This window comes from Macaca nemestrina, chromosome 17 (assembly GCF_043159975.1).
Source record: "Macaca nemestrina isolate mMacNem1 chromosome 17, mMacNem.hap1, whole genome shotgun sequence".
NCBI lineage: Eukaryota > Metazoa > Chordata > Mammalia > Primates > Cercopithecidae > Macaca > Macaca nemestrina.
In genome coordinates, this window is record NC_092141.1 from 73451610 (window position 1) to 73465528 (window position 13919).

Sequence of the window (13919 nt, forward strand, 5' to 3'; positions counted from 1 at the left end):
ATTCCCTGTGACCTCAGTGATTCCCAAGGAGACCTTCAGGAGATAAGGATCAGACAGAAGAAAGCAGACCCTGAGGGATATTCAGGCAAAGAAAATGAACTAGAAACACCTAGAGGACAAGAGACAGTGTGTGTTTAACGAACTTCCTAACTCTGAATGAATGAATTGATAAATGGAAAAAAAGAAAGAACAGGAATTTTCCATCAAAAGATACCAGTCAACAGACGTGAGGATTAATATAATTTTATATTGAACCTGACACAGAAAACTGGTCTTTGAAGATTCAGTTTGATACTGAAAGTAATCTACAGTGAGGAGAATTTCCCCATTGCTCTGTTCTCATATTAAGTAATAAACTGTGCAGTTCTCCCCTCTCTTTCCTCAAGGGATTCAGAAAACCTTCCAGAAAACAGGAGCTTTTGACTTGAAGGAAAGGCAACTAATATGGCATACAGAAACAAACTCTTCCTCCTTTAAAAAAAAACAAAAAACAAAAACACCCTCCATCATATCTATAATGCTAGCAGTTTCTGGCATACAGCAAAATTATTAATAAATAATTTCTCTTCTGACTCCAGGCAACTGCTTTTTGTCCAAAACATGCTACACATTTATTCTATCTAAAAGTCTAATCTTTCCTGCTTCTTCTCCAGAAGCACTCTAACATAATCTCAGTAATGAACATTATGTTTGGTATATGCTGTGTCTAATCTTCTCACACGATGACATAACTCGCTCTTCAAACCTCCAACACTCAGGCCAAACCAAACTCCTGAATTTTTCCTCCCTCCTCGTCTATCCCAGCCCCTGGGTTGCTTGTCAGTAGACTCAATTACCACCATCTTCTGATGTGAATCAATTTGTTAATCTCCTCCCTCTCAGGCACAGTGCCTTTTACTGGAGATAAACACGCAAGCAAATTCAGTTCACCCAGAGCCCTCCACATCCTCTCCCTCCAAGCCTTCACACTCCCAAAGGGGCCCAGAAAAAAAAGGAAGAAATGTTATGGCAAAATCCCACTCTATCCACATCACCTCAGGAGGCTTGTTTTCCATAACTTTAGACCAACTACCATGTTTGGGGAGTCTCTGAAAGAATACTGTTTATGGTCTGGGTAAGAGCTAACAGAAATGGCAGTTTCATTCTTCCAATATGAGACAAGCGTCTCTGTGTGACCCAGCTCTAAAACTCACAAACCTAGACTCCTCAAACTCCCCATACTCCAGAGTTCAAGGATAACCTGCCCTCCATTTTTCCTTATTGTTTTCCATATAAAAGTCACTCGTTGTTTCCTCTCCAGCTTATACCTGGCTCCTGAAATGACTCCTCTGAATCCTCTGAGAATCCTCAAAACATGTAAAAGACTCATTCCTTTTAATGCATGTGCAGAGTGGTGATGGTGTGAAGACGCTGGCACTTCAAACGTGAATATGGCAGGAGCCCTGCCCTCAAGGAGCCCACAGTTTTCCCTCAGCTCTAAAACAGGCTGTGCTCCCTGGGCAGTGCCTGTAAAACACAGTGACAAAGTACTTCATAGCTCTGGAGACAGAACGAGGGTGGAAACAGACTTTGCCCTTACATTTGATGCCCAGTAACCATAACAACCGATGGTTTAAGTAACTATCAACCCACTGTGGGGCTAAGTTTTCCAAAAATCGTTTTCAAAAGGGGAAGACTCCCCTGCACCAACTCCCATGGCAGCCGTGCGCTCTGGGCAGCGTGTGGTGCAATGTGGCTAGCCGTTCCCCGCCTTCCCCGGTCCCACCGTATGGTTTCCGTGCTCAGCAGCCAGCGGCTACGGCGTCCACCGCCACACCGCCTCCCCGCAGGGCACCTGGCGCTAGGCCTCAGCCCAATGTCACTTGTTAACCTTCCGATCCCCCGGATTTCGGCACGCCGACGCCTCCCTGCTAAAGCACTCAAACCACCCCACCGCCACCCGCGTTCTCCAGGAGTTGGAGAAAAACAACCGGGGCGCAGACAACCTTTGACAGATTCGAGTAAAAGTAACTGCGGTTCTCGACTTCCAAGCATTTCGCGTCGCAGGTGAGGGGGGCGGCAGGAACCCGGGGCCCCATTCATAAAATTGCAAGCCGTTTTCCTCTAGTTTGCGCGTGACAGTGCCTCCCTGCCCGGCGCCGGGGACCGCAAGCTGAGGGAACCGGGCCGGCAGCTCCTCCGGCCGGAGTCGAGCCCGAGCCATCCGGCGGGGCCCCGAAGGAAGGGGTCGCCCAGGAGCGTCGCGGGTGGGCGTCCCCGTCAATACGCGGACCGTGACAGCGGGTGGGGGGCCGAGCCCCGCCACGCCAAGGGCCACCGGACCCGGCCGGTACTCTGAAGCCCGCGGGGTCGATCCGCGCCCAGCCCGGGCCTTCTCCACGGGGCGCTCCCTCCACCGCCCTCACCTGGCCCCGAGACTGCTCACCCCAGATCCGCTGGCTGCCTCATTGTACTGCGCCGGCGCCCGTGCTCCCGGCCGCCGCGACTCCGGCTTCGGCTGGGGCACCGGCCGCGGTCCTGCCGCCCTGCAGCCCGCCCGCCCCCGGGCGCACGCCGCCCCGCCCCGCCGGCGGACCCGCCCCGCGCTCGCGGCCGCCGCCGCCAACCAGAGGGCGCGGGGGCGGAGCAAACGGCACGCCAGGCCCAACCAATCCAGTTCTACCGCGCTCTGAGGTGAGGCCGCGGAAATGGGCGAGCGATTTGTCAGGTCTGTTAAAGGGGCCACCGCCCTTGGAGCTAGGTAGAGGAGGTGGGGAGGGTTACCTGGAAGAGCCCCAGGTGAGAGGGACAAGAGCTTCACTTTCCCCACACGGGGCTGCACGGCTCTCCCCAGCTCTTTACACTTCTTAATTTCCTCTTCGTGCAGTCCAGCAGCAACAAGTGCCCTTGAGACTAGGGCTGAGGGGGTGAGGTGGGGTGACTGAGGCTCGGAGAACCAGGGGTATCCCCCTGGGCAGATTCACTCGATTTGCATTTTAGAGGGCCATCAGACACATCTATCCCTGTCCAACTGCAGAAGTTGATTTAAAAAGGCAAATTCCCAGTTTTCAACATTATGTACTTCCCCCACCTAACTACCGCACTACCACATCCTATCCTGAACTAACTCTGTTACTAGTTTTTTTGTTTGTTCGTTGTCTCGCCACTGCAACCTCCGCCTCCCGGGTTATAAGCGATTCTCCTGCCTCAGCCTGCCGAGTAGCTGGGACTACAGGCGCACGCCACCACGCCTGGCTAATTTTTGTATTTTTAGTAGAGACGGGGTTTCACCATGTTGGCCAGGACGGTCTCGATCTCTTGACCTCGTGATACACCGCCCCGGCCTCCCAAAGTAGTGGGATTACAGGCGTGAGCCATCGCGCCCGGCCACGAGTTCTTAGAGCTTAGAACTTACCTGGTATTAACTACTCATTTTTACAGAGGCAATAGCTGAGGCTCAGAGAGGTAAGTTCTCACTTAGAATGAGCTTCCTGGGATGGCAATGCCCATTGTGCATTTATCTTCTGTGAACCTGGGTTGGCTGGCAGAAGCACTGGCATACAGGGAGAGTTCCCTCTGCATATCCACATTTCCTGTCGGTGTGTCTGCTGCCTTAGTGGGTCCCAAACTTCAACGTCAGATCATCCTGGAGGGTTTAAACATGAAGATCTCTAAGTCCCACCCCAGAGCCTGTAATTCACTAAGTCTGGGATGGCCTGCAACACCCCTCCCTCCAGGTGATTCTAATGCAGGTGGTACAAGGACCACACTCAGGTGCATATTTTGAGTCTATCATAGTCATGAAATTCAAATTCAACTGGCAAAATGAAAGCCAAACTCCTTTCATCCTCAGAATTAGTAATATGGTTGGGAGACTTGCTAGTAAGGGTGGAGGTGACCTACTAAGACACTCAGAACAGAATAAGTCATGCCAAGAACTGAGTGTAGAAGGGCACTGGCCCCAGATAAACAACAGCTGAAAGTTGGAAATCCTCAAGCAGGAAGAAGATTTGATGCCTCAAGCAAGGGGAAGCCAGGCTAGTTCTCTGACCCGTGAGACAGTGCATAAATATCTTAAAAATATCTTAATGGCAGACACACTCCTGCTCACCACCAGGCCCAATCATAATCCCAGAAGAATGCCCTGCTACTCTGGTGCCTCATTCCAATGCCATCAAGCCCTGCTCACCATTCTGGCAACATTCCTCTCCCTAGTATCCCAGACACCTGTCTGACCCAGAAGTCACTGCCCTCAGACTTGGAGGTCAGATCTTGCAGGTCTAGACATCCGCCTGACCCAGAAGTCATTATCCTCAGACTTGGAGGTCAGCCCCCGCCCACTAGATCTTGCAGGTCAGCCGTCTGCCACACAGATCTCGGGCTCTTGGAATGGCCTCCACACAATAACTCTGTTTGTGCTGTGATTACTGATGGGTGTTGTGTTGCCAGGGGCGACTCTGCACAAGGATTGATCAGCCTTATCAGAGTGCAGTCTCTGGGCTGCAGGCATTACTGCCTGGGATCACCACTTGTTTCTATTGCTATTCCCAAAGGAAGAGGAATTCATGTCCCAACAGGAGAGGTTTCCAGTTGTGGTTATCTGGAAATGTGCAACAAATTCAGTTATCAATGGAGACACAGCCTGAAACTCTCCTTGGCCATATCTTCAGCCCCCTAACTCAGGGAGAGAGAGAGAGAAAGGGTAGGAGCCCTGGAGCTGCCCCCTGCAAAGGTCCTTGGAAGCTGGCAATGTGCCTCTCAGAGTGCCCACCAACCTCCTTTCCCTACCAAGCTCCACATAAGTGTTAAATTAATTAATACATTCCAACCAGATCTCAAGCTAGAAGCCAGTAAGATCCAGCATGAACACTTAGAAGGATCCCTTCTTTTTGAAATGTGAGGAATTTGGATGCATTGAAAAATAAGTGAACATATTATCACACAATAACGCTTCCTACCTTTTTTTTTTTTTTTTTTTTTTTGAGATGGAGTCAGCCTCTGTCATGTCGCCCAGGCCGGAGTGCAGTGGCGTGATCTTGGCTCACTTGTAACCTCCGCCTCCTGAGTTCAAGTAATTCTCCTGCCTCAGCCTCCCCGAGTAGCTGGGACTACAGGCACGTGCTACCACACCCAGCTAATTTTGTTTTTGTATTTTTAGTAGAGACAAGGTTTCACCATGTTGGCCTGGCTGGTCTCGAACTCTTGACCTCAGGTGATCTGCCCGCCTCGGCCTCCCAAAGTGCTGGGATTACAGGCATGAGCCGCTGCGTCCGGCCTGTTTTCTAACTTAAGAGGTTACTATGTGCCAGGTACTATGCCAAGTCCCTTGCACATAGTAATTCACTGAAACCTTACAGTAACTCTTTAGGGTAGATATGACCATTATTTTCTCCATTTTATGGATGCAGAAACTGAAGTTCACAGATTAGTGATGTGTCCAAGATAGCAGGGCTAGTTGAAGAAATAGCCAGCATTCATGACCCTAACCACCAGGCTTCTCCAGTGCCTGCCAAGATGCCCTGTCTTGCTACCAGAAACAGGATGGATAACTTCAAAAGGCAAAAGAAACAAATATCACTCATCTTCATCAAAAGGAAGTATAATATAGGAGCACTGACTTGGAGTTTAAGTCCCATTGCTCTAACTTACCATCTGTTTGACCTTGAACAGGTTGAATAATTAAATCTCTTTGAGTCTTAGATCACTCATCTATAAAATGGGAACAATAACATATTCTGCCCGCTTGGACTGACAGGAAAATAAAATCAAATGAAAAATATGTATGAATACATATGAACTTTGAACTTATAAATCACATTTTGTTTTGCTTTGTTTTGTTCTGTTTGAGATGGAGTCTCGCCATGTTGCCCAGACTGGTCTCAAACTCCTGGGCTCAAGTGATATTCCTGCCTCAACCTCCCAAAGTGCTGAGATTACAGGCGTGAGCCACTGTGCCTGGCCCAAATCATGCTTAAAAGAGTGATTTTAGAGCGTGGCGTCTGTGACTCAATGTAGTGACCTCTGAAAAAGGTTAGGGATTGTGATGCTAAATTCAGATATCAAGCAAGATTCCTTACTTTGTCCCCCAAATAACTACTCTATATGTATAGCATGTACAAAGTGATCTAAATTTTTTCACCTAGAGTAGGATCTTAAGTCACAGGAATGTGAGCCCAAGCTAATACTCTGCCCTCTTTCTCTACCCCCACCCCCTCAACCCTCATGCCAGGCTCTCTTGAAACCCAGGTTTCAACTATCAGGTTAAGCCCACATGGGTTCTGATATACTTGAAAGATTCCCAGTTATTGCATTTCAGGAGAATCCCTATTTTTCTCACCAATCTCTAAACAAACCAAAGAATGCTCTAAGATATTTGTTGTTGTTGTTTTGAAACAGGGTCTTTCTCTGTTGCCCAGGCTAGAGTGCAGTGGCACACTCATGGCTCACAGCAGCCTTGACCTCCTGGGTTCCAGTGATCTTCCCACCTCAACCTCCTGAGTAGCTGGGACTACAGGCATGTGCCACTATACCTGGCTAATTTTTTTCTACTTTTTCTAGAGATGAGGTCTTGCTGTCTTGTTCCAAGCTGGTCATGAACCCCTGGGCTCAAATGATCCTCCTGCCTCAGTATCCCAAAGTGCTGGGGTTAGGCATGAGCCACTATGCCCAGCCTAAGATTTTTAATTCTGTTTTTGACATTGCACTCTTAGAGATAGAAATGGTTAAGAAGTACAGAAAACCAAAACGTTGATCCATATGTACATCTAACAAAGATTAGGGATCATTATGCCACAAGCCACACCATTAATGAGCAATCACTGTGCACTCAGTACCAAGTGGTGGGCTCAGTACTGGGGATAGAGATCAAGGCACTTGTAGATGCTAGATCTAGTAGAGAAACTGACACGTTGATAGACCATTATAGGCTTCCTTAGAGGGAAGCCCAGGAGCCGTGGGGACACAGAATAGGCACTTAGAACCCCTGGGGAACCCAATAATGTTTTTAGGGGTGGCCAGATGAAAGTCATTATGAAGAGAAGCCAGAAAGTTTACAAAAACCCAAGTAAGAGTCACCAAACCCAAGGGAGAAGACATTGAAAGAGAGAGCAACAGATGCTACAGCAACAGCAACAGATGCCACAGAAGGGTCAAATTAGAAGAGGCCTGAAAGTATGCTTTGGGATTTCAAAATTAGAAGAGTAGGGTCATTGACACATGCAGCATAGATGTGGCTGGTAATGTAGAGGCTCCCTAGAGCTGGGCTGAGGAGAAGAGTTAAGGAAAAAGAAGAATTGGCCAGGTGCAGTGGCTCATGCCTTTAATCCCAACACTTTGGGAGGCCAAGGCGGGTGGATCACTTGAGGTCAGGAGTTCAAGACCAGCATGGCCAACATGGTGAAACCCTGTCTCTACTAAAAATACAAACATTAGCCAGATGTGGTGGTGCACGCCTGTAATCCCAGCTACTCGGGAGGCTGAAGCAGGAGAATCCCTTGAAACTGGGAGGTGGAGATTGCAGTGAGCTGAGATCACACCATTGCACTCCAGCCTGGGCAACAGAGTGAGACTCCATCTCAAAAAAAAAGAAAAAAAAAAAGAAGAATGAAGAGACTGTGCAGTGGAAGACTGTCATGATAGGGTTCAAGGAGGACCAAGGGGACAAGAGAATGGCCCTGGGTAGAGGTAGGAAGCAAAGTCATCTCTCGAGAATGGGTGGGGGAGGGGATGACGAAGGGCTTTGAGGGGTACCGTGAGGGTCTGGAAAAGCCACCAAGAGGAATGAAAGTGGGAGCTGCCCGATGGAGAGGGAGGATTCTGGGAAACCCATGCGTTTGTGGTGGCACCAGGTCTGCAGAGTTGGGTGGATGACTCTCTGGGGCTTAGCCACAGAAGCCAGGTATGGAGAATCCCAGGGTTAGGGATGGACAGACAGGACAGTGTTGAGGACACTGACAACAGAGTGGTTGAAAAGATAGGTCATGGGTTCCATGCTGGATAGGAAATCCAAAGGAGAGGGGATAGATGGGACGAAATATGTGGTGGCAGGAAAGATGAGAGGAAACCGACTTTGTTCGTTGGTGAACCATTCCAAGTGATGACAGGGTCAGGTGTGGCCACAGAATTGGAGTTTCTAAAGATGCTCAACTCCTGGGTTTTCTCTTCCCCTGGTTCCTTTATGGGAAATAATCAATCTGAGGACTGGGCAAGGCTCCAGCACTTTCTTTCCACTCTGAACCAGCACTGGGAAGGCTCTGCAAGATCGGGCGCAGGGGGAGAGGCTCATTCATGACTGGTTTTCCTTCTGAAATGAAAACTTGTTTATAATCAGGACTCCCACCACCTTTGAGATACAAGCATTTGTGGAAAGGGCTCCTTGAGGGATGTCATCAGGGGCTTTAGAGATACCTCAAGTGGTGGATGCACTCACAAGAATAATTCCCTGCCATAATGGGGCAGCAGACAGTGGTGATGCTCATTATTTACTTTGCTAGTTAGCATGTGAGGCCTGAGGTTATTAAATATAAATGGCGCAAAGCTCTGTCATTCCAAGGCCCGCTGGGGAATGGCAGCTTCTAACTGATGTAGAGCAGTGCCAGGGTGGAATTTCTAAAGAGAAAGACTGACATTTTCCTCCTTTTCTGCCCTGATTCCGTGCGTTATCTCTCAGGGCCTTCCCAACACTCTGCACAGAGAAGGAATATGCCTTTCAGCACATACTCCCTTGCTCTTTTGATGACCTTGACATTGCCCACCATCCTTGTTGCCTTCCAACCACAAGGTCCCCTGCTCGTGACTACTGTCCTCCTGCCTCCATTCCAGCATGGGAAATCCAATCTTGAGCTTGCCTGGAATCACCCCCGAACACGATTCTAACTCCAGGGACAGAGGGTCAGCAGCACAGCCAATGGATGACAGCCCCAGCCCTGCAGCTGGGACACCTCTCAGCCCCACCAGAACACACCACACCTAAAATAGCAGAAGTGGAAGGGCTCAACTGGCCATTTAACGACATATACATCCACCCAAACACAGAGGAAGGTTGGGTGTTTTTTGGTTCATAACCTTGAAAAGGTGATTTATATACCCAGATAGAGAGTACCTAGGAATAAGCGGGAGATGCCGGCTCCTTCCTGGGTTGTTCAACAGAATTGTGAGTGGAAATGGTGGAATTGCTAGCTTTCATCATTTCCATATGGTTACTTAGCACCCATTTTCTGATTTAGAAAACGAAGATATTTGGGTGAGAGTTTAGGCAAGGAAAATGTTTGGATCTGTGAGAGTTGCCCAGAAAGCAGAGCTTGACACAAAAGCTTATATGTGAATACACTATTGGGGGGTGTGAGCCCAGGGAGCATAACTGAGGCTCCAGGAACTGACATAGGGAGGGAGGCAGAAGCACTTGAGTGTGTGTCACTGGGGTGGCCACATTCCTGGCTGCTTGATTTGGAGGGACTGTCTGAGGACTGTAAGAAGTGTCTCAGGACCCGCCCCTGGAGTAAAGGGGAGGGCATTTACCCACTGGCCCCTTCTCCAAAGGTAAAAGGCTCTGCACACCTGCCTGAGCCAAGTTTCCAGAATGCAGTGGCTTGGCACTGAATGGGTTCCAGTGCTTTCTAAGCTGCAGTGTCAAAAGAGATGCCTTGGGCTGGGGCTGAGAGATGGCAGCTGCAGGCCTGAGGCAAGATACTGTCGTTTACACCTGCCAGAGCTGCTGGGGACATTCACAGGCCTGACTGCCACAGCAGTGGCTGGAAGGATCTCAGAGGGTGTTTAAGAGGTGTGTGGTACAGACTATTTTCAAAAAGAGGGATAAATTTGGAGCCAAAAAAGATATCTTAAGTTAAGATGGAGGGATATAAGATATCAAATGTCTTTTAATGTTACAGTATTCTTTTAGGGAGGCAGCATTAGGCTAGTGGCTTTGAGGTCATTTCAACCTGGGCTCAGATTTCGACCTGGGTTCAGTGTCCACCTCTATTGTTTCCGAGTTGTGTGACCTTGGAGAAGTTATTGAACTTCCCTGAGCCCCTCGTCTAGAAATTGCTGAGTCCACATCGTACGTTTTTGTAAAGATTGTGTATGTAAATTGCTTAGTATAGCATCTTTACATAATAGTTGCCCAACTAATGGAAGCTGATGTATTTTACTATAGAGAAAATTACTGACCATTGAATGTAAGGCATGCAGGAAGACAACGGGGTGAGGTGCTAAAGCCTCAAAAATCAAATATAGAAGTGAAAGAAGATATCATATGGTTGCAGGAAACCAAAAAGACTTCTAAATGTTCCGAACAACCAAGCAGCTTCTATCTACAATGACTACGTATCCTGGTATTTCCAAGACAGCATCCATTTGAAATATTCTCTCTGGTTGTCCCAGTACATGAACTCATATTTGAGAGGCAGTCACCTTGATCTTGAACGAGAAAACAGCATTATAGGTCTATCCCACCCAGGAGGGAAGACATCAGCCTCTAGTTTTCTTTATTCCACTCACTCCTGGAGTGTCAGAAGCATAACCCTTCTTTTCTGAGATTCTTCCTCCAACACCTCGCCTGAAGAGGCAGTTTTGTTTGCAGAATTAAGTTAATTAATAGCCACGGGCCTTTCGGAAGAACCAGAAACTTGCCTCGCAATGGATACCCCACAGCAGAGGAGGAACCAAAATCCGCAGGTGGAGGATCCCCCACCTTTAACCTCCGCGCCGTCCCCGCAGCCCTCCCCTGCTGAGCCTGTGGGATCCACCGCAGCAAGAAAATGGTTTGGCTTTTTCTGTTATGAACATGATAGAAGCTCATTTAGTATATTTTTTAAATAAAGGAACATAGAAGAAGGAAGAAAAGACTTTTTTTTTTTTTTTTTTTGAGACAGAGTCTGGCTTTGTCACCCAGGCTGGAGTGCAGTGGCACGATCTCGGCTCACTGCAACTTCTGCCTCCCAGGCTCAAGCAATTCTCCCACCTCAGCCTCCCGAGTAGCTGGGATCACACAGACGCGCACCACCATGCACGACTAATTTTTGTATTTTTGGTAGAAAAGGGGTTTCACCATGTTGGCCAGGCTGGTCTCGAACTCCTGACTTCAAGTGATCCTCCCACCTCAGACTCCCAAAGTGTTGGGATTACAGGCGTGAGCCACTGTGCCCAGCCAAAAACTCATTTTCTTACAACCTAATAACAACTGTCAACATTTTGTGTTTCCTCCTGTTCTTTTGTTTGTTTGTTTTTCGTAGCTGTTTTATGCTATACATATATGATTTTATATTCTATATTTAAAATGCAATGTGGTCACATAATAAGCAGCAATATAACATAAGACAGAAATGGCTTGGCTTGAAGTCAGAGGGTCTAAGTGTGAATCCCAGCTCTGACACTTACCGTAAGACTTTCGACATACAATTTACCTTTTCTTAGACTCAGGTTTCTCATATATATAATGAAGATTATAGACACATCCATTCTCTGCTGCTAGTTTTCTGTGTGGTCCTCTAGACTGGCAGCAATGAGCCCCTTCTGACTGGTCCTCTGCTACGTCCTGACAGTTGGGCTCTGATTGGTTAAAGATGGCCACTTAGTCGTGACTGTTCTCCCATCCACAGCTATAGCTTTTTTCTCCATCCCTTGGAATCTTGGGCTGGCCTTGTGAGGTAGCCAACTTCCAGAATGGCCCCCACAATTCTCACTTCCTGGTCATTCCTGCTCTTTCATAATCTCTCCTTCCACCATGAGTCAGGAGTCATGATAGATAGAGCATGGTGGAAATGAGAATGTATGATTTATCAGGCTAGCTTATAAAGGGCATTTGGGCTGCTGCCTTAGTTTCCTGGATTACTTGCTTGGGGAAAAGTAGCCATCACGTTGTGAAGATACTCAGGCAGCCTGTGGAGAGGCTGGATGTGCAGAAAAACTGAGACTACCCACTAACGACAAGCACCAGTTTGTCAATTATATGAGTAAGCCACCTTGGAAATGGATCCTCCAGCCTCAGTCAAGCCTTCAGATGAGTACAACCTTGGCCAACATTTTCCCTGCAATCTCATGGACACTCCCAAACTGAACTGCCCAGAAAAACTGCTCCATAATTCCTGACCCACAGAAACTGTGAGAGATAAATGTTTATCGTCATTTTAAACCACATTTTGGGATTGTTATGCAACAATAAATAAAACACCCCATGACTGGCTTTGTCCAGTAGAATGCAGTAGCTGTGACATTCTGGGATTTCTAAGCTCAGGCTTTAAGAGAACTGAAGCTTTCACTTCTTGACCTTAGGAATCCAGGCACCATGCTTTAAGAAACACAGGCACATGGAGAAACCACATAGAAGAGAACTGAGGCACTCCAGGTGAAAGCCCCACTGAACCTCATAGCCAAGAGTTAGCACTGGTTGCCATCTCTGTGCATAGACCATCTTGGAGGTTCCAGCCATGTCATGCCCTAGACACCTGATCTATCACCACAGACAGCAAAACACACAGCTGAGCTCAGTCAACCCACAGAAATGTGACATAATAAAATGGCAGTTGTTTTCAGCCCGAGTTTTGGAGTGATGTGTTGTACTGCAATATTTAATCATAAGCTGGCTCAGCTTCTGGCATCTAATTGACTCTTGAAAAATATCTGGTGGGGCCGGGCGCGGTGGCTCAAGCCTGTAATCCCAGCACTTTGGGAGGCCGAGGCGGGCGGATCACGAGGTCAGGAGATCGAGACCATCCTGGCTAACACGGTGAAACCCCGTCTCTACTAAAAATACAAAAAACTAGCCGGGCGCAGTGGCGGGCGCCTGTAGTCCCAGCTACTCGGGAGGCTGAGGCAGGAGAATGGCGTAAACCCGGGAGGCGGAGCTTGCAGTGAGCTGAGATCACGCCACTGCACTCCAGCCTGGGTTACAGAGCAAGACTCCATCTCAAAAAAAAAAAAAAAGAAAAGAAAAAAAGAAAAATATCTGGTGGGATGGGCGTGGTGGCTCACACCTGTAATCCTAGCATTTTGGGAGGCCAAGGCAGGCAGATTGCCTGAGCTCAGGAGTTCGAGACCAGCCTGGGCAGCACAGTGAAACTCCATCTCCACTAAAACACAAAAAATTAGCCAGGTGTGGTGGCATGTGCCTGTAATCCCAGCTACTTGGGAGGCTGAGGCAGGAGAATTGCTTGAATCCGGGAGGTGGAGGTTGCAGTGAGCCGAGATTGCGCCATTGCACTCCAGCCTGAGTGACAGAGTGAGACTCTGTCTCCAAAAAGAAAAAAAAGAAAACAAAAGATCTGGTGAACACATGGGTGACCCTTGTTGAGTCTCAGCTTCCTCTTCTATAACATCGCAGAGGTTGGGCTATTCCATGCCACACATTCTACTAGTCTCCATCTCTCTGTGGTGTTATGTCTCCTAGCCCAGCTGCCTGCCGCAGGGTCATACTTTATTCTTGCAGGAACTCCAGCATCTGTGGCATCTCTGTCCTCCGCCGCATGCTAGTTCCTCCTCCCTTCTTTCTGAGGCGCTTACAAACCCCAGGCACCCACTTCCTCCTGAAACTCTCCTGGTGTTTCGATCATGGGGCTGTGCGATTTGGCAGGAGGAGAGCAGTACAGGCCCTCTGCCTTTTGGGTTACACCTGCTCAGTTCAGCTAGAGGACACTACAAACGTTCCCAACAGGGCCCTGTGACACACAGGTGACAAGAGGAACAAATGCGGACCGTCTGCCATCTACCCTTACTCAAGGCCAAGTCCTGGAGTTGTCTTTTTGCTAGAACATGACTGGCCTCTTTCACAGTGTCCAGGGCCCGGGCTACATTTCCTAGAGCAGAGATGAGAAGCCAGCTTCTGAGAACGAATGCTCAGCCTTGGGTTTATTAGGTTCCCTTATTTGCCACAGAAACACCAGGATCGGCTGGGCCCGGTGGCTCGTGCCTGTAATCCCAGCATTTTGGAAGGCCAGGGTGGGTGG

The 13919-nt window shown here is 48.4% G+C and overlaps 1 protein-coding gene across 8 annotated transcripts in view; it reads right to left on the minus strand.

The window, feature by feature from the left end:
* Window positions 1–2582, minus strand: part of LOC105468995 (testis expressed 2) — a 124465-nt gene extending 121883 nt beyond the window's left edge. For 5 of the 8 annotated variants that reach the window (XM_071083453.1, XM_011719505.2, XM_071083452.1 and 2 more), the window contains exon 1: window positions 2426–2581. The gene's annotated coding sequence lies outside the window, so the exon portion shown is untranslated. Of the gene's footprint in view, window positions 1–1985; window positions 2124–2405 lie in introns of those variants that run through there. The other 3 variants (XM_071083450.1, XM_071083451.1, XM_071083454.1) reach the window with 3 other exon arrangements.
* Between the last annotated feature and the right edge of the window lie 11337 nt (window positions 2583–13919).